The sequence below is a fragment of the Lissotriton helveticus genome, chromosome 8 (genome assembly GCF_964261635.1).
Source record: "Lissotriton helveticus chromosome 8, aLisHel1.1, whole genome shotgun sequence".
In the NCBI taxonomy this organism is placed as follows: Eukaryota; Metazoa; Chordata; class Amphibia; order Caudata; family Salamandridae; genus Lissotriton; species Lissotriton helveticus.
Window position 1 is genome coordinate 1,020,033,592 of NC_136069.1, and position 26,121 is coordinate 1,020,059,712.

General features: G+C 43.6%; 1 protein-coding gene across 1 annotated transcript in view; it reads left to right on the forward strand.

Moving 5' to 3' along the window:
* Positions 1 to 611: 611 nt before the first annotated feature.
* GEMIN8 (gem nuclear organelle associated protein 8) overlaps positions 612 to 26,121 on the forward strand; it is a 194,904-nt gene continuing 169,394 nt past the window's right edge. Inside the window, exon 1 of the mRNA XM_078657849.1 lies at positions 612 to 750. The gene's annotated coding sequence lies outside the window, so the exon portion shown is untranslated. The remainder of the gene's footprint in view (positions 751 to 26,121) is intronic.

Consider the following 26,121-nt stretch of genomic DNA (forward strand, 5'->3'; position numbering starts at 1 on the left):
TTATTATTATATATGCAACTTGTTTGAATGCTTAGTGTATGTTGTGTACCTAATGGTACTTACCTAGTTCTTTTGTAAAGCGCTCTGACACCTTTGGGTAAAGTTCGTGCTATATGCAACTGCATTAAATAAATTAAATAAAATACACGAGCACCAGTTATGTTACACAAGGTCACCTTAATTGTTTGTAGGCACGGGGAGATTAAGTGATTTGCCCAGAATCACAGGATGTTGTTCCAACGCCGAGACTCGAACCTAGTCCGCTTTGGCGGCGGCTCTGGCCATTACGCCACAACCTCTCCCTGGACTCTGCAGGCGTCGAGCACGGATAATGGAATCTGTGGCCAAATGCACGCACCAAAAGCGCTGCTGAGGGTTTCCGTCTGGTGCACTGCAGCCAAGGGGATCACTGCTTCGAGATTCATTTACGTCTTACTGGAGTAATAAAAGCTGAAACAAAGCTAGAGGTGAACGTGCTACATAGAGACGCAATAATATTTATTCTCTAATGGAAATCGCATATTGACGACCATAGAGTGGCTGAAGCGGTCATTTCCGGAGCGCGGAGGATAATCACTTCCTTATTGGGCGGGTGCTTTCTATCTTTTAGCCAATCACATGCTTTGTGGAGAGTATAGCCACCCGGCGTTGTAATGTGGTGCCTGTTCTAGCGAGTCAATAGTCGTCAAATGAGCTTTCGCTGCTTACAGATTTGATGTACCTTATACTCGACTGACCTCAAAAGCATAGGTGAGACGGCTTGATTTCCTTTACAGGAAGCAGCGGCGCCAAACGTGTTTTGTGCAGTGATAGTAATACATTTTGATGGCAAACGCTTTTCGTCATGTGCTGGCGGTAATATTTTGATACGCGGTCATCTGTTCTATGGTCCCTGTTTATCTTTCTTCTTTCTTTCTTTGGCTTACCGTATTTTATTCATAATCTGTTAATTCCACTGGCAACTCGGCTCCTGAATACTGCATTTTCTTTTCGAAGCTTCCTTTTGTATAGCGGCCACGTTGGTCCTTGTCATAACAGATATAATAAACCTTCAAACTGTGTGGCCATAAACATGTTATCTTTAGGCACTTGCAGTTTAATGTGCTTGTTAGCATAGGATGACATTGTCTTATCTTAAGGGTTTCATGTCCGCATCCAAGAATGTCCAAACATGCTTTATGATTATTGATACCTGAATTTGAAATTTGGCTTGTGTTTAAGGGCATAATCCCAAACCGAGCTTTCAAAAGATATTGCCTGTAAATGTATGTATGTTATGTAGTATTTCTATCACCAGGGGCGGCTCTAGGCTCATGGCGGCCCTAGGCTCATGGCGGCCCTGGGCAGGGAGCGTAGGTAGGGGGCCCCGGAAGAGGGAGTCCAGGCGGGGCGGAGCGGGAGGCCAGTGAAGAGGGTGGGTGGTCAGGGTGTTTGGAAGTGGAAAAGAGCTGGAGGCCGCCAAATCCCTGCCAGGGGCCACCACGCAAATATGTATCCATCCTCAGAGGATTATTATATTAAGGATATATAATGGCGTGGCGGCCCCTGGGGTTTGGGGGCCCTGTACAGGTGCACAGCTTGCACATGCCTGAGGCCGCCCCTGCTATCACATATACCTAGGCAAAAGGCCACAGAGCGCTGTACATGGTTAAAAACAAGCATAAAGTTGGGGAAAGGCGAGCTGGCGCTAGGATGATTATAGTTAATGTTTTGTGATATAGTGTTCTTTAAAGGGGGAAAACTCTTTCCTAAATTAGTGCAGTGTTGGGCGTTCCTGATGAATACTGGGATGTTGGTCCAGTTCCTGGGTGCTGCATGATGGAAAAGGTCTGTCTATTTTCTTTTCTTTATTACACTTCTTAATCTGCAGTCTGTGTCCTGTCTGCCTGCGTGCCGAGTGAACTAGTCTGTAAAATAAGCGGGGGTCCTGGTCATGATGACTTTGTAAATGATGCAGGTGGTTTTGAAGATGGTGCGGTCCAGCAAAGTGAGCCAATTGGGTTTCATCAGGATTGGGTGACATGATCATATCACTTCAAGCCTTTGATGAGGCGTGATGCAACCTGTGGGGTGCCAGTGCGTTGCCAATTGGAGGCAATGGAGAAGGGCAGTACCACCATCCAGATGCAAGAGTATGAGGGCTTGAACAGCAGTTCCGAAGTTGCTTTCTGGAAGATAAGTTTTGGCTTTATTTAGAAGAAGATATGATAGCAAGGGCCAGATGTATCAAGGCTTTTACCAGTCGCAAATGGCCGATTTCGCAGAATCGGCCCATTTGCGAACAGTAAAAAGCCTTGTGGGGTGTGTCACCCCAAGAGACATTCGCAAAATAAGTAATTGCAGAAATTGTGATTCCCTAAATGCAATGCAAGAAGCATTCTCAGAATGTGACTTTGCATTGAGGAATCGCTAAGTTGGTGGTAATTTGCAATCTTTAGAAAAATCCACAAAATTGCATTTTTCCAAGTGCCATGTGGGGCATACACATGCCCAAAGGGGATGTGTATACGCCACATGTGCACACATGACATTTTATGGGGGTGCATCGGGGTGGCCTTTTGGCCCACTATCACCCTTGAAATTGCATTTGCAATTTATGATTACCAATTTGGTAATTGCAAATTGCGAATGCCTTCCTATTAATTTCTATGGCCCTTTAGGCCCATAGGAATGAATGGGAAGGCAGTCCATAATAGCGTATCACAATTTGCGATTCGCTATTAAGGAATATGCAGGAATCCCCATTTCTTTTGCAAAACCTACATACATTGCATTTTGCGATTTTATAATAGCGAATCGGTAAAATTTGCTGTTATAGAATTGCAAAATGCAATGTTGATACATCTGGACCCAAGCCGTCTTTGTTTTTTTGGCAACGTGTTGTTCCAGAGTGAGGTTGGTGTCTAAGGTGAATCCATGTGATTTGCAATGTTTGTGAAATTTGGGATTTAAAGGCATCACGGTTCGTGTCATGGAGACAAGTTTGTACTTTATCTTGTTTATATAATAGGAATTATGTCTTGTTTGGATTGAGCTACAGGTCTAGGTCTGAGTGATGCGGAAGCACAGTTTGAGGTGTTGGATGTCTGAAGGAGAGTAGACTTTCACATAGAGCTGTGTACCATTGGCATATTGGTGAATCTTGTTGTCATTATCTGTGAGTACAGCACCAACATAGCCCTTGTCCAACACGATACGGAACATAAGCAAAACATGCACACCCTGGATATTTTCCCCCTATCACCCCCGAGGAGACATCAGCACTGATCACGCAGATCAAAAGCGGCAGCCCGGATGACACTATTCCAGCCAGACTAATGCCCACTCTACTTAGAATACTATGCCCGATGATTGAGAAACTCGTTAATCTGTCACTCAGCACAGGCACCGTCCCCAGAGAATGGAAGCGTGCCCTAGGAAGGCCTATTAGGAAAAACACTTCCACACCATGGACCGAACTGGCCAATCTCAGGCCCATCTCCCTACTACCCTTTCTGGGGAAACTGACTGATAAACACGTCAACTGTCACCTATCCAGCTATATCGAACTTGCTGGCGGCCTGGACTACTCCCAGTCTGGGTTCAGGCCGAAACGCAGTACAGAGTCCACCCTTCTGTCTGTTACTGATGACTTGCACATGTACCAGGACAAAGGCTACTCAGTGATCCTGGTATTATTGGATCTGTCGGCAGCGTTCGACACCGTGTCTCATACCATCCTGATTGACCGGTTGGCGAACGTGGGAATCAAGAACAAAGCCCTTGCCTGGCTAAGGAGCTTTTTATCCGATCACACCCAGACTGTCACCATGGGTGCATATCGTTCAGCGGAGGTAGAGATTTCAAAAGGGGTGCCACAGGGCTCATGTCTGAGCCCAACCCTCTTTAACATCTATGTGGCACCCCTGGCAAGAGTGATGCGCAAATTTGGTTTCATTCCCGTGTCATATGCTGATGACACGCAGCTCCTCTTCCCCTTTAAGACTCTCTCCGCTGAAGTAAAGAGCTCCTTCTCATCAGGCATGAAGGCAGTAGCACAATGGATGTCCACTAACTACCTACAGTGCAACGTCAGTAAGACAGGTCATGCTGTTCGGGGAGGCAAAAATATTATGGACCCCAGACTGGTGGCTGCATGATCTTGGAACTGTCCCAGAACCTAAACAGGTCGTCAAAAATCTGGGGATCCGACTTGACCAGGAATTATCGCTGAAACAACACAGTAACTACGTTACAGGCTCATGTTTCCACACCATCAGCCTGTTACGTAAAGTCTTTCCCCTGCTGCCAGACTCCTTCAGGAAAACCTTAGTCCAAGCCCTTGTCTTAAGTCGAATCGACTACTGCAATGGCCTGTTTCTTTCCGCCAATGAGGGAGTGCTGTCCAGACTCCAGGTAATTCAAAACACGGCGGCCCGCCTAGTCCTCAATGCCCCCCCAAGAACTGCATCTAAGCCCCTCCTTGACAAACTGCACTGGCTCTCAATTCGACAGAGGACTAAATTCAAAATATGCTGTCTGATACATAAGAGCGTTAATGGACAAGGCCCCACATACCTGGAAAAGAAATTCATTCCATATATTCCCCCCAGATCTCTCAGATCCAGCAACAGTCATCTACTGGTAGTGCCTCATGTCAAGAAGGCTAGACACGGAGGTAAGGCACTCTCAGTAGTGGGACCCACACTATGGAATAAACTACCTCTGACTCTCAGATTGTGTTCTGAACATCTGAAATTCAGGAAACAACTCAAAACTCTTCTGTTTAAAAATGAGATCTAGTCCCAGCCAATACCGCATCCTCTGTTTATGCTAACTGGCCAAAAAGCGCAGAGATACTCCAGTTGGAGTCGATTCAAGCGCTATAAAAACCCATAAATACATAAATAAACATGCACCATGTATAATTTGTATGTGACAGGAGACAGTATGGAGCCCTAGGAGACTCCACAGGTAAAATAAATTTGTTGTGATCTGGCCGTGCCTATGTTAGCAAGGTTGGGTAGGTAGGAGGAGAACCAGTTAAGGGCAATGCTGGTGAATCTCATCTGAGGCACCGTGTTGGATACGAAAGTGGGGTGGTCGACTGTATCGAAAGCAGGTGAGAGGTCCAGCAATATCAAGAGGCAGAGGTAATCTTCATCTGTGGTCAAGAGAGCATAGTCTATGATGTGTATGGTAGCCGTTTCTGTGCTGCAGTGTGATCTGAAGCCAGACTGGTAGTCCTGCTGGAGATGGTTAGCATTGATGTAGTGTTGGAGTTGAACATAGACTTCTTTTTCGGTGATTTTGTCGGTAGACAAGTTATGGTCCGAAAGCTGTAGAGGTCCTCTGAGTGTAGTGTAGGTTTCTTTAGGACAGGGAGGATCTGGCCTGTCTTCTGAGACAATGTCTTGATTGTGGGAGGCATTGATAATAGTAAGTAGGCGTCAGAGAGCATCTCCAGAGAGAGCTTTAATAAAGAAAGATAAGTCATCTTCATAAGAAGTGACTTTGATGGAGTTGAGTATGTTGGTGACACCTGGGAGAGTTGGGGCTTTGAAGACTGAACTTTTGTGGAAAGTGGTGAGTGTAGAAATTTAAACAGGCTTGGTGTCTCTGATGTGCTTTCATTTCACCCTTATTTTTTCACTGAAGAAGAGGTTGATGGAATTGCATTTTCCTATGGAAAATGAGGAACAGTTAAGTCCGGCAGGGGGTTGATGTAGTGCTTCTTTTGTTGGATTCAGTGAGGGTCTTTGTATAGTGCTTTGCCTCTGCTGTTATTATGAGCTTTCTGAGTGTTGAGTGGAGGGATTTGGTATCAAGAGGTCCTCAGGAGCTCTGTTTTTTCCATTTTCTTTATTGTCTATGGGTAGATCGTTCATTGTCAGCAAGCTCTTTAGAGTAACAGGCTTTCACTTGCACAAGCTTGTTGTAATTGGGGTGTGGATGGTCACACATCTTTCTAAAACTGTTGAAGTTGTTTAGAAAAGTGATGTCTGACATGGAGTTGATGGTGAGAGAGGAGTTCAAGTATTAGGTTTGCTAAGGAGAAGTCTTTAAAGGACGTGGAAGTTTTGTCTTCTCTTTTGTATTTGCATTGGTTAGTTGATGGGAGGCTAAGCATGAAGATAAAGATGGCAAAGTAGTTGGTCCACTCTGGGGTTATGGGTTGAGGATGTGACCTCTGGAGTGTTCGTTTTGTGATACGCTGTATCACGGTAAGTATATTGATGTGGTTGAAGAGTGAGGCGCTTTTTGAGGCTGTGTTGTCTGAGAGGTGTTGAAGACAGTGACGTGGGCATGTTGTAACAAATGCTGTGTAAATACAAAAAAAACTTTTTAAAATTCAAAATGTTTTTCTTAACAGTATATGTTTTTGTAGTGCAATATGCTACACTTTTAAGCAATATTCTAAATTTAAGTTTCTTCTCACATAGCTGCTAGGTTTCTTGTTTGATACATGTGACATTTCCATATTTTCGGTGTACATATGTGACATTTTAGTTATTGTGCAAGAAATGAAATTATTGATTTAGTTGGGTGACTACCCTCCTCATGATTTAATCACCACCCTTGTCAGGGTTACTTACCAAATAAACCTGAGCTCCGCCCATTGATAGCAATGGCAAATAGCAGACCGGCGTAATTTAAGGCAATGTGCAAAGTAATGATGTAGTACCAAAACACTAATAAAGGCAAAACAATAACATTCCCAAACCAAATTAGAGCAAGCCAATGTCTTTTAGCCATTTTGTACAGCAGTGTGACTGTTCAGTATGGCTTGAACTTTGTGAAGAAAAAGATGGGCCTGGCCCCTAGCCTCTTTAGGCCCTGGGGACCCCATTCCCATTTCTAAAAATAAATGGGGGGAGGTGCCGCGTGTTCCCCTTTCCCTGAGCTGTTATAGGTCCTAGGACCCATCCCCAGGGGCCACTTTTTAAATAAAGGGAAAGTGGACTGCATGGCTCCCTCCGCAAGGCTTCTTGGGCCCCATCCCCCAGGGCCACTGCTAAAAATATTGGGGAGGTGTTTCATGCCGAGCCCCTCACTGTGACGTTTTATACCCCAGGGACCCCATCCCCTGGAGCCATTCATTTAAATAAAGGGCTGAGGGCTGTTCAGCCCCCTTTATCCAAGCCTCTTTTTAGTCCCTGGGACCCAATCCTGCATGGGGGTACATGTATCTAAAAAAAAAAGGAGAGGGTGTTGTGATGCTCCCCTGAGCCTCTTCTGGCCCTGGAGACTCCATTCACCACAGGCTGTGTATTTAAAAAAATTTTTTTTTTTTAAGAAAGGCAATCCCATCCCCTGGGCCCGTTTGATTTTCAGGGAGAGGTGCAGGGGTGGACATTTTAGCAGCAATACATATACAATCCATACAGGAGAATGGCAAAGTGCTTTTGAATTAAAACAGCATGCTTCTTCTCTTTGCTAAAATACACTTCAGGAAGCTCCCAACAGCAAAGCAAACATCATGGTTATTGAGTTGCTGCAGAAAATACCAAACCCCTTTGCAACTTGGAAAATTTGTGTCTGCGCAAAAGAGGTATTAAACATTTCCTGGTAAATGGAAGATAAAACTGGCAAAAAAAAGACAAAATGTAAAATGGTTTGACTCGAAACGTTCATCACAAGGGCAGATAGTAATAGATTCCCAAGAATACTGACCCAAGGGAAAGCATACCAACCACCAAAACGACCCCATCCTGAATCTAGTCAACAAATTCCTTTCATGCACAATATTTACATATAGTAAATACGGGGCAATATATTGAGGTACTTGTACAAGGCAATAATCCCTGACAGTGGGTTTGGCTACTTCGGACAGTTCCCTAGACGGTTCTTTATGTTTTCAAAATACCACCAAAACCCTCTGTCGATTCCCCTTTGCCAATTAGATCTGGGTGCTCAAACAAAGAGGAGTAACCAAGTTCTGTAAGGCCGGTTTTAATGTATTGGTGCCTGGGGATACAAAGACCACGAGTACAGCTTAAACAGTCTCTAATAATTGCCAGATTAAAATCAGCTTCTTCATTTGTCTAGATAAAATATCTGGTAGCTAGAGGTGCAGCACTTATGGTGTCTTGGACATACTCGAGACCTAGCTCCAAATGGAAGGGAAAATGCGGCGAGGATGGGGGGCACTCCTAAAACTCTACTGCAAAATCTATTCTCCTCCAGCTGCACAGCAAAAACGTCCCTGCAACCACAAATCCACATACCATATGTTAAAATTGGAATACATTTGCGCTTGTAAATCTCTAAAATTGGGGCTGTAAATTTTTGCTTATGGACATAGCAAGTGAATAAGTAGTGCCAACAGCGCGTGTGAATCTTATTATTCTATTATTTATGCAGGTATGCCATGTTCAGCCTTCATCATAATCCGGGCCTCAGTACGGGAAGGAACTAACCCTTTCCAGCTTTTTACCCTCTATATTCAGGCTACAGGACTTAGTATTTGTGGGGTCACAAATCATGACAAAAGTTTTCTTATAGTTTGGCTCCAGCCCCAAGTCCTTCATAAAGTTGGCGTAGCTGGAAATGAGTGTTTTTTAGGCCGATCGCAGTCCTTGCCATAAGGACTGCGTAATCCGCATAAAGAAGTGCTGGCACAGCTTTTTCTCAACTTGTGGCCCGTCAGCCCCAGCCGTAACTAGAGTTTTCTCCAAATTGTTAGTATAAAGGAGAAAATAGATTGGGGCGAGAACACATCCTTGGCACACCCTGGTCTTAATGCTAAACTGTTCTGAGTATTCGCCATCATTACCATACCTCACTGAGGCAGAAAGATCATGTTGGAGAAGCCTCAGAAAGGAGACCAGACCCGCATCGACACCTATGTTTACTAAAATGTCCCACAGCTCAGAGCGTGAGACATAGTCGAAAGCGCTGGTCAAACTCATAAATGCTAGATGAGTAAAGTTGCCCTTCGCAAATTTATATTTAGCCAGGATGAGGTGCAGATTAATGCACTGTTCGATCGTACTTAGGCCCTTCCTAAATCCGTACTGGGTTGGAGCTAGGATATGGTTAGCATTTATCCAGTCCAGTAGGCGACCTAGCACAACTCTCCCAATTACTTTGGCTGAGGGGTCCAAACTAGATATTGGTCAATAACATCTGGGATCGTGCACATCACCTTTTTTGATTACAGGCACTATCACAGATGTATGCCAGGATTTTGGAACACCCTCACTGCAAACTGAATTAAATACAGTGGTAAGTACCAGGGACCAGAATGCTGGGTCTTTCTTAAACAAATCCAGAGGAATTGAGGTACTGGGTTTTTAAGAACCGGCACAGAACCGGTAACCCAGCGGTGCCAGGGGATCAACACCCAGAGACCTCGGGTTCTCCTGAGTCAGACCCACAGAAATTCGGAGTCTTCCAGGTGAAGTCAAAGATTAGTTTATTGGCTGCAACCAAGGTGACAGGGTCCTAGAAGTACAATACGAGTATATTCAGGAGACTGCACACTTTCACGAAGTTAGGCTTCCCTTCTTATACATAATATTCAGCCTTGGGCAAAACATTCCTTGGATTCGTGGTATTTCATTTATGGTTACTGATTACAAAAGAAAAGCAGAGTCATGATGACATGTACATATTTCACGTCGTGCTGCCCATAACAAATCATCCGGCAAGGCCCAACATTTCATCAGATATCGCTAGACCCCTAATAAAAATAGTCACCTCCCCATCATAAAGGAAGTGAAGGAAAGGAGTGGAGAAAGATGTGAGCGAGATATGGCAGGTGTGCGCGCTGATATGGTTTTATGGCTGGTTGGGCCTAGATGCTATCTTGCTCGGCCACTGGGAGGGAACTGACCTAACGAGTTCGGCCTGGGGCAATGGTTCTAACTTGTACTGGGGTCAGGGAGAAGTCGATTAAGGAGTATGTGTCCTTGTGGAATCAAATTCAACTGGATTAAGGCCTATGTAAAGGGCAACATGCAGCTAAGGGTTTAGAAGGTAAAAGACGATTTCGAGGTGAAATCGTCACTCGAATATGCCGAAAATACATGTACTTGATGTACTCGTCATTCTCGGTCTTCTGATACCAAATTCGTCCTATTTCGACGAAGTTTTTATTCTCGAGTCCAGTACTAGAATATGAATCCAGATTTTTCAGAACCACAGACCCTCCTTTTGCCCTTACATAGGCAATTAATCTATCCTCATGTTAATCTGAGTCCAGATCTATATTCCTAAAGTCGTTGAGATGTTGCTGCAACATCATTCTAGTGCTGAGCTCATGTCTTGACACAGGTTTCCTTACACATGATGTAACACAGAGGCCACATATTGCAGGAGCACACTGTATGCATAGACAGAACAGGAAAAGAATGGCTAAGACCATCCCAATGACCATCAGAATTTTCCATCCCCAGGCAGATATCAGTTCCCAGAACCATCCCATTAACGACCAATCTCCTTTTTCCACATGAATAGATTCGGAAATCTTATGTAGTTTGGAGATGGCCCCGTACACTGTCGGAGCATTATCTGGAATAAAAATGCAACAACTGGACTGGATCAATTTGCATACTCCACCTCGGTCCGCCAGTATTACATCCAAAGTGACCCGGTTCTGAAGGGTCATCAATCGATCCGACTGGAGCTCAGCAGTCAGGTTACTAAGGGCACCAGCAGTTTCAATCACGGTGGATTCAACTACCCTTGTCAATTGCCTTATGTTTCTGCTGTTAGCCATGGCTCCCCAGAACGGCAGGACACCCATTGCAAAGTCACCAAATTCTTGACCTGCAGTGTCTTCTTTACTCAGAACACCTCTATTTACCCTTGTCCGATGGTAATCCGCCGCTGCTGTGTAGGTGGGAGGTAACAGGAATGAAACAAAACATGAGCCCGAGAAGTCAGGGGCAACCATGTATAGGCTCTATCATAGCAGATAAAATAAGTACCCTTAGCGGCTAAAACGGCAGGGGAAGTCTGAGATCCAAAAACGTACGTTTCTGTACAGACACTCTTCCCTAGCTGAGCTCTGGGATTCCTACCAATACCTTGCAGACACAGGTGACCTTGATGGGGTACGATCCAGATAGGGGACGATCTCCTGGCTTGCTGTTTCTCACTTAATGTAATGCCATATCCGGTCACATTCCAACCTACATATGCAAGTATCTCATCATCTGGGGTATCTTCGTAAGAAGTTACTTCCTTGATCATGTCAACTATACCCTTGACTAGGGCGCTAGTCTTGAGGTTGTCTTTTACAGAACGTAGGGGTTGGATTTCTCGTGCATATATGAACATTGTCCTATATGCCCATACTGACCCATTGTGACTAAATGGCAGGACCAAATAGGGGATACCTTTATCCGTGGTGTGGGGCATGAGACCACACACCCAACAGTTGGTTGTGTTCATTACAAGTTGGTGTTGGTGTAATAACTGAACGAAGGAGTTATTAATGAACTCTAATCTCCTATTTGATTCGTGGTCAGGCAAAGGGTGGAAAGAATGAGAGGAAACAGTAGGAGGAGGTATGGGTGATGTAGTGGGCGCAAATGTCACATGAAAAGAGAATAAAACATAGCTTATCAAAAAGACCATTACGCTAAATAGCATAAAAATACACATTATTATAAAATTTTTCTTCCTTATTGTTTTCAAAAGTCTCTGCTTAAAGTTCATTTGTTTGGCAGGCCTCTCCACATCAGGAAACTCCATCCTCTCTAAGGTGCTGCCCGCGGCGGTAGGTTGTTTCTGCTAAAGGATGCTTCCGTCAGTCTAGGGCAGCTCCCTTGGACCAACTGGAACCAGCGACCTATCGTCGTTAGCTGCACCCAAAAGTCTTTAATCAACCGCGACCCTAGCAGCGGAACCCGGATGGCGGTTCAAAGAAAAACAAAAATAAGCAAGTTACCTAGATGGGAGAATCTGCACTTTCAAAAATAGGATTTGGGGAAAAAACACATTTTTTATTAGTCCACAGGTTTTTCTCTCGGATCATAAAATAAATCACGTTTACTTTAGTCTGTTTTTCTTGATCGCAATTTGTAGCTTCTTTTCCCGGGTACTGTCTGGTCCAGAAATAGTAGCTCAGGTTCCACAGAGTTCAATTGTTCTGATGGTGGCGCAGTGTCTTGAAAAACGTTCCCACTTTTACAATCAGGATTAGCTTCTTTTACACGTTCATCAGTTGTGCGCTCTGAGTCAGTGTCTCCTGTCCGGACCCATTGGTCATGTGGCAGAGGGAAGGATATTTTCTTACAATGGATCCCGTGGACCCAATTGGCCTTCCCCTCCACCCTAACAGCCGACCTTGTAGACAGGAGGACGAGGTGAGGCCCGGTCCATCTGGGCTGGTCGTTTCTTGTTCTTTGGAAGTTTCTGACAAGCACCCAGGAACCGGGGTCAATGGAGTGACCCGGTGTCTCAGAGACCGGAGGCAAGGTGTTGTGGACCTGTTGATATAAAACACGCAATTTAGCCGTCAATTCATACAAATAGTCAAGCAGAATGGGGTGTTGCAGCTCGCTAAACTTCGTGGGCCTAGGCACTCCCCATATGTTGGCTGGCCGACCAAAGATTATTTCATAGGGGCTGAGTTTCACTCGCGAATGCACAGTCATTCTGGTGGATAGGAGTGCTAAGGGTAGAGCGTCAGGCCATTTAAGACCTGTGCTTGCTTGGATTTTGGCCAATTTAAGTTTAAGCGTGCCATTGTAACATTCCACTAATCCAGCTGATTGGGGGTGATTTGCAGCATGGAACTTCTGCCTAATGCCTAGCCCTTCACACACTCTTTTCATCACACAACCCACAAATTCACTTCCGTTGTCAGACCAGAACATTCTAGGCATTCCGAACCTGGGGAAGAACTCTTTCACAAGGGCTTTCGCTGTGGACAAGGCAGTATTGTCCCTTAGGGGATAGGCTTCTACCCATCTTGAGAAGGCACAAACAACCACGAGCACGTATTTTAAGTTGTTGCACCTCTCCATGTGTATGAAATCTAGCTGCAAAACCTCGAACGGATACGTAGGAGGTGCAAAATGACCAGCTGGAGTTGGGGTTCCCCTACCAGGATTGTGTTTCAGACATACCAGGCAATTCTTGACAACATTCTCTGCACACTTGGGAATCCCTGAATTCTTCCACACTGGGGCCAACAACTCGCAAATCCCTTTCGCGCTGATATGGGCCATCCCATGAGCCATTGTAACCACTGCAGGCACATATGCATCGGGTAACAACCATCTCGGTTGCTTTGTCGATTCAATCCAACAACCATTCGCATCCATTCTCCCTGTACTTTCCCTCCACATGCTTAACTCTTTCTCCGTGGCCTCAGCTTGGATGGACTTCACACTTTCTATCGTGTCTTCACATATTCCAACATCACCAGTCCGTCTTTCTGGGCTCACAACATACATTCGGCTCATCATATTCTTTGCAGTTCCCTTAGCAGTTTCATCAGCAAATGCATTTCCACGACCAACATCATCAGTCACTTTCTTGTGAGCACTACATTTCACGATCGCTACTTTCAGGGGCAACGTCAGTGGTTCAAGAAGCTCAAACTGACCATGCTGAATCTTAGCTCCATGCGAAGTCAGGAACCCACGTTCTCTCCACAATCGTCCAAAACTGTGAGCCACTCCAAAAGCATACTGACTGTCGGTATAGACAGTCACTTTCATTCCTTTGGATAACACACATGCTCTCGTCAGTGCCACGAGTTCAGCGGCTTGAGCTGAACCATGTGGTATTCGCGCAGTTTCAATGATTGTGTGCAAAGTTGTGACAGCATATGCTGTAGTCACATTACCATTTGGGAGTTTAAAGCATGAACCATCCACCCATAATGTACCATCACATTCGGCAAGAGGAGTGTCGAATAAATCAACTCTCCCTTTCGTCTCTTCCTCTGTTCTGAGGAAACAATCGTGCTGTTCTGAAGCATCCGATTCCTCTGTAATTGGTAACAATGTGGCTATGTTCAAGGTACTGCACCTTTTTATGTGCACATGGCTTGCTAGTAGCGTCAATTCATAACTGGACAGTGGAGCACTAGTTAAGTGCTGTGTCTTGGTCCTATTTAACAACGTGTCTACTGCATGCGGGACCATCACGATTAGTGTATTATTCATTACTAGACCTGCAGACTGTCGAATAGAAACAGCTGCTGCTGCTGTGGCCCTTAAACAACTTGGCAATGCTCGTGCTACCGGATCCAAAGTTGACGAAAAATAGGCGCATGGCCGCTGTCTATCTCCGTATAACTGAGTCAGTACAGACAATGCACAGCCCTCCTTCTCGTGGACATATAATGTGAAAGGTTTACTGTAGTTGGGGTTACCTAACACAGGGGCCGAACATAATGCTGTGCGTAATTCGACAAAACTTTTCTGACACTCATCAGACCAAGGAATGGGATTGGGTGTATTTGTACACGTTAGTGCCAATAAGGGTTTGGCTAATAACGAAAAATTTGGAATCCACTGTCTACAGTACGATGTAATGCCCAAGAAAGCGCGTACTTCTCTCTGCGTTCTTGGCACATGCAATTTTGCTATTGCCTGAATTCTTTCTGGGGTCAGTTTCCTCCCCTCCTTCGATAAGAGATGACCTAAGTAGGTCACCTCTTGTCGGCAATATTGAAGCTTGGAAAGTGACACCTTGTGATGCAGATCACATAGATGACGCAGTAATGCCAACGTGGCCATTTTACATATTTTCTCAGTATCCGCAGCGATGAGCAAATCGTCCACGTACTGTACGAGAGTGGAACCTTTGGGCAAACCCATTGTGTCAAGCTGACTTTTCAGAGCTTGACTGTATATTGAGGGGCTTTCGCAGTAGCCTTGAGGGGCGCGTTTAAAGCGGAAACTGCGACCACCTAAACTAAAGGAAAAAATATCCCTGCTTTCCTCGGCAATCGGGACACTGAAGAAAGCATTCTTCAGGTCAATCACCGAAAACCAGGTGGCAGAGGCTGGAATCATAGTCAATAATGTTGTAATGTCGGGGACAACTGGGAATTGTGGCACCACTATCTTATTTACTTCTCTAAGATCAATCACGAGTCTATACACAGGTGGCTGAGAAGGGTCAGTTCGTTTTAAAACAGGCAGAACAGGACTATTGCAAACATTGCCTCGTGTTTCTTCAATTACGTCTTTTTCAATCAACTTGTAAACAATCGCTAGCAAAGCTTTTTCGCCCTCATTGGATATTCTGTATTGGGGAATTCGTGGCATTTTGACATTCGACTTCAATGTTACAACATACGGTGGAATTTCTAAAAGACCTACATCATTCGGACCAGTAGCCCAAAGAATATCTGGGAGAAGTGCCAATTCTGCTGGAAGTGCATTTCTCGACAAATACATGGGAGAAACCACTTTCTTACCTAAAGTAAGTTGTACTCCTGAGGGGGAACAGTACAAAGTCGCATACAATCTTTTTAGCAAATCTAATCCTAGCAAATTTTCACCATAACCTGTTGTCAAAATAAGGGGTGCTTCGAATTCACAAGGACCAACAGAAAGAGATAAAGGGTCAGAAATCTGATTTCTAACCGGGGCGCCAGAAAAACCTACGGAAACGTTCATTTCGCCAGACAAAGGTGCGCCAGGGAGTTTGGAGTGCATAATAGAACTCTTTGTAGCACCAGTATCCAACAGAAAAGGTTCTGACACACCCGATGTAATCACCTCAACGTAAGGTCCACTCTGATCTACTGGAACTGAAACAACTCCCTCTCCTTGTCTTAGGCTGTCCTAGCAATCATTACTCTCCCACTGCTCATTTTCTGTGTAATACTCGTCAACGTAGTATTGAGCTGTCCTGTCAGATACGTTATTTTGCTGGTCAAACCTGTTCATAGAGTTTTGTGGTGGAAGGGGACGTGCGTCCTGAGGGGCGTTTCCACGCCCTCTACCTCTAGGCGCTTGCTGACTACCACGACCTCTTACGCCAGAAATTCCATTTGCACGTTGTGGTAGGGCAGGACAGTCATATTTGTAATGACCCTCTTGTTTGCAGTATGAACACTGATTGGGACCTACGCGGTTTTGATTGTAATCGAATCTTTGCAAGTTTCTCTGAGGCTGCTGAAAAGTGTTCTGGTAGTTATTCTGACCATTATTATTTTTATTACCACCACCACGTGGCGGATAGGCTTGCTGTAGGAAAACCTTCGTTTTGAGTTCTCTAGTTTTCTTTTCTACTTTATCTTTCTCATCTTTGCCTCTATTCTCGTAGTACTGTGCGGTGGCTAATATCTGGGCTGACGATGAGACTGCCCAAGAACTTTCAGAATCTTTCAATTTCCTACACAAGTCTGGAAGTAGGTTGTGCACAAATTTATCGACAAACAATCTCTGACCACCTTCTGTGGTCATATCTTGACCGCTGTGGTCAATGAATGTTTCTTCAAATCTGGTGAAGAAATCTGAAACAGTTTCTTCTTTCTTTTGCTTGCATGCAGATAACTTATCCCAATTTACGCGTATTGCAGGCATTATCGTTTTCATGTAATCTACTATTCTACCAGGTAGTTCCGCTATCAGAGGCTCAGGCTTAGCACCACCAACTTGTCGTGCATCTGCAGCAGTAATATTAACCCACGTGTCACCTAATTCCTGGTCATGATCTACATGGAGAATTTTTCCCCATAAAGGCTGTGGAACAACGTTCCCGAATAACATATCGATATCGGCCAAATTCATTATACATGACCCAGCAGTTTGCGACAATTCTTTATAGTACCCTGCAGGATTTTTACGCGGATCTGGTAGTGTTTGTTTGAGTGCTAAAACTTCAGCTCGCTTCCATGGGACATGTACCCATACGCGGTGAAAGTGGGGCAGGACAGGTGGGACAGCTGTCGCGTCACCCTCTCTCCATTGTGGGGGAACTTCTCTCATAGGGTATTGTCGTGCCTTTTTCCTACTAGATGCACTGGATTCCGATGGTGACCCAGAACTGCTTCCCTTACTTCGATATGAAAATAGCATTTCAACTGCTTTTTCCACATCGGGACCTACAATCATACCCTCTCCAAATTTAAATCGTACACGACACATCTCTTGTGGGATGCATTCTTGATCATTGTCTTCTAAATCTTCGCCAAGAAAGACACACATCTGTTCGAACACATATCTCTGTGTCGCTGCTTCCCATTGATGGAAAACTTCCATGACAGACTGTACATCATATTTTGCAGTGTCCAGGACCCATTTCCGAGCTAAACTATTCAGGGAATCTCTCTCTTGATAATCAGGCAGTTGACTTCGCAACTGTCTTCTACCTATGTTAGGGGTCGTAGCAGGCGACCCGAAAAGAGGTAAAAGAAGATTAGTAACAGTGCTGGCCATTTTCTGCCGAAGGGAAGGTGAAACTGAAGGACAAACAGATGGAAAAACGGGGTGAGATAAGGCGGGGGTAGAGATGGCAGAAGAGGTATCGGGAATAATAGATGTGGTACTAGGCAAAATCCTAGAGGGGGCATTAGGAGATGTAGAAAGTACAGTAGGCAAAATCGTAGAAAACACAGGTGAAACAGAAGTGGTCGGTGGGCCTGGAGGAGGCTGCACCGAAGAAGTAGGAGCCAGCTGAAGAACAGCTGGTGGGTGCTGTGGAAGAGCCGGAGGCGCAGCTTGTGCAACTAAAGGTTGCGGGGGTGCTGTGGCATTCTGCGCATAGGGGGGTGGTGAAGTTAATAATTGCGACATTAATTGGTCTTTTTCACGCTCTTTTGCTGTCCCTTGCTGAAGAGACGGCAAAACTGGATAACACTTATCTATTGCCATTTTACGTTGCCTGTGCAACTGCTCATTTATCTGCTCTTCCTCATTATCTTTAAACTGCACGGCAGCTTGCATTACTGAAAGTCCCCCTTCTCTCTTATTTTTCTTAGCTAATTTAATTTCTTTTTGTTTGGCTTCTTTGCGCCATAAGCGGAAAGAGTCAAACATCGCCGGCCGGGCTTTCTTTTTGAAGAGTTTAACTTCAAGGTTGTCTAAGATTTCAGAATCAAAGCTACCATATTGGGGCCATTTTAAAACACCATCTTTCCTAGTGTATTTAATCCATACCTCGTTGTAAACGATGGGGCCTATCCCATGTTTAACGTATAGCTCGTAAGTCGGAGTTCCAACTGGAGGAACCGGACATGAGTCCTCCAATCGGGAGTCCCTATTATTACTACCAAGACAAAACCAATTCCCGAGTCTAAGACTAGGCATCCTCGCTCTCTAGTCTAGTTCCAAAACTTCAAAGGATTTATCGATTACGATATTTCTCGTGAATACACGAGTCCTTCGGTTATGGTGCTTGCAAGTACCAATAAAAACCTTTTGTATCTCCAAGATACCACAAAGTAAGTCCAACTAAGGACTGGGAGACGCTCCACTTATACTTAACTGAAAAATATCGATGGCTTCACCAGAAGACTCGTCTCAGCGTTTCGCTCTACCGAAAATTTCAAGGGTCCAACATCAGGGCGATAGCCAGGGCAGCAGTCCTTGTAGCCGTCTGGAAGCGGGGAACCTCGCAGTAAAGACCTTCGGACCACGTCGACATGCAGGGGTCGATGAGGTGGTGGGCCCTCCTCCGGAATTTTCACACGAAGCTCCTCACGATCTTCAGGCTGATTGGTACCACTGGAATCGCCCCAAACGCTGGGCGCCAATTGAGGTACTGGGTTTTTAAGAACCGGCACAGAACCGGTAACCCAGCGGTGCCAGGGGATCAACACCCAGAGACCTCGGGTTCTCCTGAGTCAGACCCACAGAAACTCGGAGTCTTCCAGGTGAAGTCAAAGATTAGTTTATTGGCTGCAACCAAGGTGACAGGGTCCTAGAAGTACAATACGAGTATATTCAGGAGACTGCACACTTTCACGAAGTTAGGCTTCCCTTCTTATACATAATATTCAGCCTTGGGCAAAACATTCCTTGGATTCGTGGTATTTCATTTATGGTTACTGATTACAAAAGAAAAGCAGAGTCATGATGACATGTACATATTTCACGTCGTGCTGCCCATAACAAATCATCCGGCAAGGCCCAACATTTCATCAGATATCGCTAGACCCCTAATAAAAATAGTCACCTCCCCATCATAAAGGAAGTGAAGGAAAGGAGTGGAGAAAGATGTGAGCGAGATATGGCAGGTGTGCGCGCTGAAATGGTTTTATGGCTGGTTGGGCCTAGATGCTATCTTGCTCGGCCACTGGGAGGGAACTGACCTAACGAGTTCGGCCTGGGGCAATGGTTCTAACTTGTACTGGGGTCAGGGAGAAGTCGATTAAGGAGTATGTGTCCTTGTGGAATCAAATTCAACTGGATTAAGGCCTATGTAAAGGGCAACATGCAGCTAAGGGTTTAGAAGGTAAAAGACGATTTCGAGGTGAAATCGTCACTCGAATATGCCGAAAATACATGTACTTGATGTACTCGTCATTCTCGGTCTTCTGATACCAAATTCGTCCTATTTCGACAAAGTTTTTATTCTCGAGTCCAGTACTAGAATATGAATCCAGATTTTTCAGAACCACAGAATTCCATCTGGGCCCGGTGCCTTCTTTCCTTTACTGTTGACAATTGCTTTCCAGACTTCCCCTTCATGAAAAATAAGATTTTGGGCATGTTAAATTCAACAATGATGGGGCATCCTTTACAGCAAAGTCAATGGAGTAAAGGCCAGCGTAATGAGTTACCCAAGACTCAGGAGGTATGTGGACAGTTACTTTGTCGGCTGGTAGGGTGGGAGATAAAACTGGCAGTACAGCCTTCCAAAAAGCCCGAGGATCTTTTGAGAGACCAGAGCCAACCAAAAAGTCCCACTTCTCCTCCTTTAATGCTAGCTTTCTTTCTTTTGTGGCAAGCTTATACATCTTTCTGCTTTCCCTGATCATCGTCTGGTCTCTGGAATTTTATTTTAGAGCCCTGCGTAGGGTATTATTAGCCTCTCTACAAGCCTTGTCAAACCAGGTGTGAACCCGATTACAGGACTGGGAAATAGGTTTAGAAAATAGATGGTTAACTTTATCCAGCAGGGTTGCAAACGCTTGTAAAATGCGAGACGGCTAGTCTGGGAAACAATTGCAACTAAAAACCAGTGCAGAGCTAATCGGGATTACCTGTGACATAATACTACTCATGTTTGCTGTGCGCCAAACCACCCTGTGCCTAGCATCTTTAGTGGATAGTGCCAGGGTGAATACAGGCTTAGGCTTCTGTTCCCTATAAGGTAACACTATCTTGGCAGAGATAGGATTGTGATCTCTATATGGATGAATAAATACATAACTAAAGCATGAAGTGGTAGCACACTGTCATTTGTAATCAGCAGATTTTACTTTGAAATGGACACAAACCTTCCCACTGACATGCAACTTTACTGATAAAACTTTATAATGTACAAACAATAATGTTTGGAAATAGTTTCTCCAAATATGTGTCATTTGCACATCACCAAGTAAAGTGTTCTGGTTTGATTTGCTCCTAGTTAACTATTTGTTTCCATCACACTTCTTAATTACGAAAAAAATGCTTTAGTAATTCCTGATATATTTTGAAATATTTATAATATTAATTTACAGACTATTGATTTAAATGTTGTGTTAGAGAAAAATAACTAGAAAGATTAAAGTGAAGGCTGGGCACACCTGTCTTTTAGGAAAAAATATATTAAGTTTGTATTGTTACTTAATGCGTGCTGCTTAGGTTAGCACAATGTCCATATTGTGCTATTCAATAACGAAAATATTACAAGCGTAACCGCTTGTCCTAATGCGCACAGTTGCACTGCCTGCTGGGATGCTACTGTTTAGATAGTATGCTTTTCTAGACCAGTATTACATACCGTCTCATTGTTAGAACAACATAATCAATTAAAAAAACAGTTTCATGAATAACCTTTTTACTTGGTTCTTAACACAAAAAGAAGAAATCACTTATTTTAACCAATTACATATATCATTGGGTTATTGTTTCACATTCACAGTTCATACATGAACATTTTATGCATTTCTTTGTGATGCCCTATGCATTTCGGGCCCCATGGCCCTTCCTCAAGGGCAGAGTCTGTAAAAATCAAAAATAAATACATTCTATTTGATCACGTTCTTAATCTGTGAGGGATATACAGTCGAATATACTAATACAGGCATTACTCCTGAATACAATAGTGTGCGGACATGCCATAATACCAGTGAAGGGGTGAAAAGAAGAGATGAAGAGAGAAGGTCAGGGGAGTTATTATAAAAAGTGGCTGAAAAAGTAGGGCGAAAAGATGAATAAATAAACACAGATGTCGGAGGTGGTGATGCAGTACGACGAACAGGAGTGTGACCGTTACTCTACACCCGGTGGAAAAGGAAGTTTTTCTAGTGGTATCACTGACCTTGATATGCTGTATGGTAAAGAAGGGGTAGTTCATAGGACACACTCAAATGTCATGCGCGAATTCTAAAAAAATGCGGAGGGATGTGTTTAGACATCATAGGTAATACGGTGGTCGGGGTTTACAGAGAAAAATTGAAATAATCCTACCTCGACGGGTTCACGGAAACCAATATCGTAGTGGTTGATGTTTGGTAGATTCAAACGGGTGAAGTCCTCAATCTAAAAACGCAATCGAGCGGGATTCATTAATTGCTCGTTAAGGAAACCATTCACGAAAGAAAACAAAACCCACGGCTGCCATGGGGAGGGACTCACCTTGCACAACTTTAAGGTGCTCCGTGAAACTTCACGGGGGAATTCTGGTGTAGCTGCTGGATCGATGGCGGGATACCGCGCATGCGTGCCACGGGCTTAAGAAAGCTAAAACTAGAAAACGGACTACATCGCGTGAACGGGGATGTACTAAGGGTCGGTGGCGGCCATTAATAAAAAGGGTGGAATACATTGAATGACATGAATGTGGAAAGAATTGGGCATTAAGAAGTAGGAAAAAGATGGAAGGGTATGTGTGGGGTGGTACCTGGCTAGTGCATAACATAAATATTCCAAACAATGAAAACAAACTTATACATACATGTTGTTATATGTTTTTTCTTGAATGCATACTGTTATTTGTAAGGTGGGTGCTGAACACAAAGGTCGCACGCAGACGACTTGCGGAGCATTATCACAGGTAACATCCTAAATCTGCTCTGTCATTGATCCCTTTGGGATCCTGTGTATCTAGTTTCCTTATCCAGAAAATTTCTCTTTGGAGTAATTTTTTAGTGGTATCCTTCCCAGGGGTGGGTTTGACTACCTCGAGAACCTGGAACTTAAGCTGTGCTATTGTGTGTCTGTGTTTGGTCCAATGTGTTGCTAAACTGCTGTTGGGGTTGTTGTTACGAATAGTGCTTTTGTGCTGCAATATACGTGTCTTAATCTTTCGTTCAGTTTTTCCTACGTATAGGAGGCCGCACGGGCATTTTATGGCATAAATGAGATGTGTGGAGTTGCAATCTGCATTGTGTTTAGTTTTAAAAGTTTCCCCGGAGTGGGGATGCCTGATGTTATCACTCACAATAACGTTGTTGCACTGTACGCAGTTGTGACATTTTCTGGTGCCACGATAGACTTCTTGAACGCTCAAGGTGGGTGCTTTCAGCATCTCTTTTATGTTTCTGGACCTCTTATAGGCAAAGATCGGTCTATCTTTAAACAACCCTTGGAAATCATTTTCATTGCTGAGAAGGTCCCAGTGCTGGTTGATACTCTTCTTAATTTCTCTTGAGCTAGTTGAGTATTTAGATACAAATACTTGACGACTCATCTCTGGTTTCGTTACAGATGTAAGCAATGATTCCCGATTTCTTTCTGCTACTTTAAGTTTAGTGTTTTCCAGGAGGGTCTTTGGATATTTCTTCTCGATGTATTTATCGGTGATCATTTCTAGATTACGTTCAAGTGTATCGGTATCCGTGCATATCCTTTTGGCTCTCAACATCTGTGAGTATGGCAAATTGACGATCAGGTTTTTTGGGTGAAAGCTGTTAAACATTAGTGCTGTGTTTTTGTCTGTAGCTTTATGGTATATTTCAGTTCGAATTTCATTGTCTTCCAATTTCACTAGTACATCCAGAAAAGGAATTTCTTTAAGCTCTACTGTGCTGGTAAACTGGAGATGTTCATCTAGTGTATTTAGCTGGGTTATTTTTTGTTCAAGCATTTCTTTGGTATTGTGCCATATTAGGAAAATATCATCTATGTATCGGCAGTACAAAGTTACATTGTCCTGCCATTCGGGATCTGTCAATAGTTGCTCTTCCTCAAATTTCGCCATATAGGTATTGGCGTAGGCCGGTGCCCCAGAAAATCCCATGGAGGTCCCTTTATTCTGTAAAAAGAACTCATTTTTGTGTTTAAAGTATCCATGGTGGAGACAGAAGTGTAACAGTTCAAGTAGAAATACTTTATCAGCTCTTATTTCTTCTTGTTTTAACAGAGCCCATTCCACAGCTTCAATTCCTCCTCTGTGGGGAATGGATGTATATAAGGCTTTTACATCCAAACTGCATAGTATGAGTCCTTCCTTGAATTGCACTGTAGCCAATTTTTGTAGAAAATGTGTGGTATCTTTGATGTATGAGTACCAGGTTTGTACGAAAGGTTGCAAGAAGTGGTCAAGGTATTTTCCCAGGGGTTCGAAGATCGTTCCACACCCTGCTACTATCGGGCGAAAAGGTGGTTTTTGAAGGTCTTTATGGAACTTCGGTAGCATGTATATGTTTGGTTGTTTAGGGTGCTGTACTGTAAGAAATTGCCTAGTTTTCACGGAGATCCATTTCATGTTCTCTGCCTGGTCTAGAAGCTGGTTTAGGGTCATTTTCAAATCTTCCATGGGGTCTTTGTCCAGTTTTATGTATATTTCTGTGTCGTTAATGTGTTCTTTGACACTGGTTTCGTAAAACTGTTGATCCATGATCACGATAGCTCCGCCTTTGTCGGCTCTCTCTATGTGAATATTTGGATTTTCAGCCAGTTCTTTCAGTGTATGTTTTTCGTATTTGGAAAAGTTCATAGTTCTCTTTTTCCAGGTGTTGATTTTCTTGAAATCATTCAATACTAGGTTCTCAAATGCATCGAGAATCTTATGTGATGTAGGAGCTACAAAAGAAGATTTAGGTCTGAACTCTTCCAGTTCGGTGTCAGTTGGGGTAATTCCAAGGTCTGGGATATTCTTGAAAAAATATTTCAGACGTAACACTCTCATAAATTTGAAGAAATCGATTTCGGTCTCAAGTTGATTAGTATTGTAGGTAGGTACGAAGTTGAAGCCTTTGTTTAATACTTTTACTTGTTGGTCAGTTATAGCTTGAGTGGAGATGTTAACCACTATGTTTGTTTTGTGCTCCTCAGGTTTGGTTTTATTACTTCTTTGGCTTCGCCTGGTTTTCCTTTTTGTTTGCCTGGTGGTTGGCTTGAATCCCCGTCCTGTTGAGAAAAAGACGTTTTAGCACCTGTCACTCCTCCCGTACTTGTTTCACCGGATGCTCCTGTGGTTGTTTGTATAATGGGAGGTGCTCTGCTAGGATTTGTTTCGCTTTCGGAGGTTATACTTTCCTGAGATGAGGTATTGGTGGTTCTTTTGAAGTATGTTCTCCTCTGGGCATATACCTCTGCCCATGTATACACCTCGTTCAACTTGTAGTCCAGGGTGTCTCGTTTATATTTCCTCAATTTGCCTTCATGTATGTCTTTTGTGTAGACGTCTAATTTTTTGTTCATTTCTTCCAGGAATTTGGTCCAATCTGTAGCATCCATGCGACTTTCTAAGTCAGTTTCTATTAGATCAATCTCCTCTGTTATTTCTTTAATCACTACTGCTAGTTCTTCTATTAGTAATAATAACAAGTCAAGAGAACATTTATTAAGTACAGCGTACCATTTGTCCATAAAGTCCTTTTTCATGTGGAACCTAAATAGCATTGGTTTTATTGGCATCCTCAGTCCTCTCGGGATCCTTTTAGCTCGGTGATATTGCACCAGGGTCGATGCGTGCAGTCGTTGGTTCAGTCGTCTTTTGGTTAGGAATTCCAATTGTTTGAGTTGTTGTGGAAGACTGCTTCCCTGCACATTAAAAGAACGTATATCTTGTATGAGCGAGTATATTTCAGTGGCTTGTTCGTTTGTGTAAGCCAGTGTAGTGGCTCTATTGTCTGTAAGCCCTGTAATTGCATCAAATGACATTTTTAAACTGGGGGTGCTCCTGCCTGGAGGACAAACTACTAGAAAGATTAAAGTGAAGGCTGGGCATACCTGTCTTTTAGGAAAAAATATATTAAGTTTGTATTGTTACTTAATGCGTGCTGCTTAGGTTAGCACAATGTCCATATTGTGCTATTCAATAACGAAAATATTACAAGCGTAACCGCTTGTCCTAATGCGCACAGTTGCACTGCCTGCTGGGATGCTGCTGTTTAGATAGTATGCTTTTCTAGACCAGTATTACATACCGTCTCATTGTTAGAACAACATAATCAATTCAAAAAACAATTTCATGAATAACCTTTTTACTTGGTTCTTAACACAAAAAGAAGAAATCACTTATTTTAACCAATTACATATATCATTGGGTTATTGTTTCACATTCACAGTTCATACATGAACATTTTATGCATTTCTTTGTGATGCCCTATGCATTTCGGGCCCCATGGCCCTTCCTCAGGGGCAGAGTCTGTAAAAATCAAAAAGAAATGCATTCTATTTGATCACGTTCTTAATCTGTGAGGGATATACAGTCGAATATACTGATACAGGCATTACTCCTGAATACAATAGTGTGCGGACATGCCATAATACCAGTGAAGGGGTGAAAAGAAGAGATGAAGAGAGAAGGTCAGGGGAGTTATTATAAAAAGTGGCTGAAAAAGTAGGGCGAAAAGATGAATAAATAAATAAATAAACACAGATGTCGGAGGTGGTGATGCAGTACGACGAACAGGAGTGTGACCGTTACTCTACACCCAGTTTATGAGAGTGTTACGTCTGAAATATTTTTTCAAGAATATCCCAGACCTTGGAATTACCCCAACTGACACCGAACTGGAAGAGTTCAGACCTAAATCTTCTTTTGTAGCTCCTACATCACATAAGATTCTCGATGCATTTGAGAACCTAGTATTGAATGATTTCAAGAAAATCAACACCT